The sequence below is a fragment of the Lathyrus oleraceus genome, chromosome 2 (assembly GCF_024323335.1).
Source record: "Lathyrus oleraceus cultivar Zhongwan6 chromosome 2, CAAS_Psat_ZW6_1.0, whole genome shotgun sequence".
Classification (NCBI taxonomy): Eukaryota; Viridiplantae; Streptophyta; class Magnoliopsida; order Fabales; family Fabaceae; genus Lathyrus; species Lathyrus oleraceus.
The window spans coordinates 233,702,238-233,706,170 of record NC_066580.1 but is presented as its reverse complement, the minus strand read 5'-3'; the positions used below and the strand labels follow the sequence as shown (position 1 = coordinate 233,706,170).

Here is a 3,933-nt window from a genome sequence, read left to right as displayed (position 1 = left end):
TTTTGATATCAAATGTTTTATCAAAAGTCAGATTTACCCGTTGATCACATTGAAAAACACCGCGTATTTAACTCAGATTACACATGTTTATTAGGTCTTTATTATCATTTTGCTTGTGTTATTCTCTCTTTTGTGTTGTTTTTAGGTATTTAGCTCTTTCAGGATCTTTTTAGAAGAAACGAAGCAAAAAGACCAAAAAATTAGGGTTTTCGACAAATATTGTACTCGTGGCGTTCTGCATGGCGGCCGCTATAGGAGAAGTCATTATACATCAGCCCTCAACCAGGTGGAAATTGCCACGATCCCATGAACTTCCCCATTTACTCACATGGCGGGCGCCATAGAGGGGTGGCGGGCGCCACCTTTGAATTCCACATTCCCACTAAAGAGAAGTTGAAGGGCATCCTGGTATTTGCATGCTGCTGAGTTCCTTTATAAATAGGTCGTTCTAGTTCATTTCCAAATCATCCAACTTAGTTTACAACACTAAGACTATAATATCATATGTAAAAGCGGTAATCCGTCACATCGAGGGGTTATCGCATCTTAGTGTAATTGAGTTAGAGCACTTTGATTTTGCTGTCATCTTTATTTCCAAAGTCAAAGGTTTATTTACTTCCTTGTACAAGATTTAAAGCCTCCGTTTGGAGCAGGTTCTAATTTAGTCGCCTTTTTATTTTACTTGCCATGCTTTACTTTATTTAATTACTTACCATGCTTTACTTTATTTAATTCCTTGTCATGCTTTACTTTATTTAATTTCCTGCCATTGTCTTTACTTTATTTAATTTTTTGCCATTGTCTTTACTTTATTTAATTTTCTTGCCATTATCTTTATTGCTCGTTTTTAATTGTTTTACACGCTTTACTTGTTCTTCACACCTTACATTCTAAACTTCTTTTTATCATGTTCAATATTGTTGTATTTGTTTGTATTATCATGTCTGGCTAAATCTTTCAAAGGTTAGAATGTAAGGATCACGGTTAACAAGATGTTTCACATATTGCATCTGTAGAAATGCTTTAAGGGTTGTTTTGATTTTTAATTCGAGTTTTCTGAAACAAACTTAGTTAATTTTAACTACTCAAGAAGTGCGAAAGCACTCTGGCTTAGTTAACTAGGAATTTTTATCACTTTAAGGAAAAACGATTTTTGAAACTGTTTTCGGACGCGTTGATAGATTTAAAATCATGAAACTCCTTTGGTAAACTTTCCGAATCAAAATCACTTTTCAAATAAGCTCACGAGTCTTATTTCTGAAAAATAGGTTTACTACTTTAGCGTTTTGTGCACCTTTTATGAGTGACAATAAAAGGCCTTAATTTAAGGGTAAACTCGGTTCTGAATACGCGAAAGCGACAATTCCTGTTAAATGGATTCTTTTCAAGAGTAGAAAATATTGCCCCATAAGTAGTTCTATTTAGACAGTCAAAGCATCGTTTAACTGACATGAAATACATTCAAGCCTATCTTTATCAGCAATGTATTTATCATTTTCTTTATTTACTGTTATTTTGCGACATCAATATCTCATTTGTACCGCCTTAGATAAACATCGTAATCGATAGATTGACGATTTGGTCTCTGTGGGATCGATTATCTTTTATATTACACTAACGCGGTTCATGCACTTGCGAATAGAGCGATCAAGTTTTTGACGTCGTTGCTAGGGACTAACTTCGTCAAATTTCGTACCATGCTGTTACACCGTCTAGACTAAGGAATTATTAGCCGGTAAATGCGAAGAACCTATAGTACCAGAAATTTTGTAGATCCTTTAGCGGAACCCGAATGTTACACTCGTATACGCCTATTACTCATCCGAATAAAGAAAGCTATGGCCGAGAATCGCAACCGGAGACCTCTTAAGGAATTTTCCCAACCCTCTGACGAGGAACCTAGTTCTAATATAGTAAACCCCCTCATTCTTGCCAACAATTTCGAACTAAAACCATATTTACCGCAATTAGTGCAACAGAACCAATTCGCGGGTCTCGCTACTGAGAACCCAAATCAACATTTAAAAATCTTTATCCAACTGACCGACACCTTTAAATCCAACGATGCTTCACCTGATGCGATTCGTTTAAGATTATTTCCTTTCTCCCTCAGAGATAGAGCATGTTTGTGGTTAGATTCACTTCCAGCTAACTCAATAAGTACCTGGGAAGACCTTAGGAGAGTATTCCTTGCTAGATATTTCCCCCCTAGTAAGACTGTTATTCTTCGAAACCAAATAACTAGATTTACTCAGAACCAAGGAGAATAACTTTTTGAAGCTTGGGAGAGATACAAGGAGTTGTTAAGAGTCTGTCCACACCATGGCCTAGAACAATGGCTGATCGTTCATACCTTCTATAATGGACTTCATTATAACACAAAGATAAGCTTCGACGCTGCCGCTGGCGGCGTGCTGACGAACAAACCTTACCCTGAAGCCTGTGACCTAATTGAGGATATGGCCCAAAACCATTACCAATAGGGAACTGAACAAGCATCAGTAGAGAAAAAGGAGACCCAATGTGGAATACATGAGATGAGTTCTATGGACATGATGCAAGCGAAAATGGACGCTTTAGCCCTTAAGGTTGAACATATTTCTACAAACTCTAATACCGTAGTGGTAGTCCACACAGAGTATGTACTTTGTGGATCTAAAGGACACGAATCGGCGGAATGTAACCTTTTGAATGACCTGAACACCGACCAAGTGAATTATGCCCAAGGTAACCCATTTTCAAACACTTACAACCCTGGATGGAAGAATCACCCAAATTTTTCCTATAAAAACCAGAACCCTATCCAAAATTTTGCACCTCAAAGACCATAACATTTTCAAGCTTAAAAGCCAAATCAACCTATGCAAGTTGCGCCCCAGAAGCCTAACCTTGAGAAGATCATGGAGAACTTTATATCAGGCAAGACTCAGCAAAATAAAGAATTCCTAAACCAAAACATTCACGTAAACGAACTGATAACGCAATTAGGAAATAAGGTTGATAAGATAATTACTCACAATAAGATGCTTGAAACCCAGTTCTCACAGGTAGCACAAAACCAATCCCCATAAACTACACCTGGAGGACAATTCCCTGGACAACCTCAACTCAACCCTCGAGGGCAAGCTAACACTATCGCATTACGAAGTGGGACCGCGTACGAAGGGCCTTATAACCCATCAATGAGCGAGTCCAAAGCTTCTAAAGAAAATATACCTACCAACCAAGGAGAGGAACCAATGGGACCCGAAAAGCAAACCGACCGAGAAGGAGAAACCAAGGATAAAACTTACAAACCACCACCCCCGTACAAACCACCAATCCCATATCCGCGAAGACTTAAACAAACCAAAATCGATAACCAATACCAAAATTTTATAAAAGTAATAGAGAAGCTTCATGTAGAGATTCCTTTCACCGAAGCCATCACCCAAATTCCATCTTACGCCAAATTTCTCAAAGACATCTTAACCAACAAGCGCAGGCTTGACGATCCCAAACCCTTAGAATGTAACTTTATTTTCGAGAATAAACTTGCTAAGAAGGAGAAATACCCTGGGAGTGTTTCTATACCTTTCATTCTAGGGAGTCATATGATCGACAAAGCTTTCCTAGACTTAGGCGCTAATGTGATTTTAATGCCCTTAGCTGTGTGTAAAAGGTTAAAGTTAGGAGAATTACAACCAACTAAGATGTCCCTCCAATTAGCCGATATATCTGTTAAGTATCCTGTAGGCATATTAGAAGACATCCATGTTAGGATCGGTCAACTTTATATCCCGATAGACTTTATGGTCATGGATATCAAGGAAGACGACGATATCCCTATCCTTTTAGGTAGACCATTTTTATCAACAGCCGGAGCTATAATAGATCTTAGAAGAGGAAAATTAAATTTCGAAGTAGGAAATGAAAAGATAGAGTTTATTCTTT

At 38.0% G+C, this 3,933-nt stretch overlaps 1 non-coding gene across 1 annotated transcript; it reads right to left on the bottom strand.

Moving 5' to 3' along the window:
• Positions 1-2,222: 2,222 nt before the first annotated feature.
• On the bottom strand, positions 2,223-2,329 carry LOC127124817 (small nucleolar RNA R71). The gene has a single exon (XR_007804290.1). It is a non-coding gene; the product is annotated as a small nucleolar RNA R71 (small nucleolar RNA).
• Positions 2,330-3,933: the final 1,604 nt, after the last annotated feature.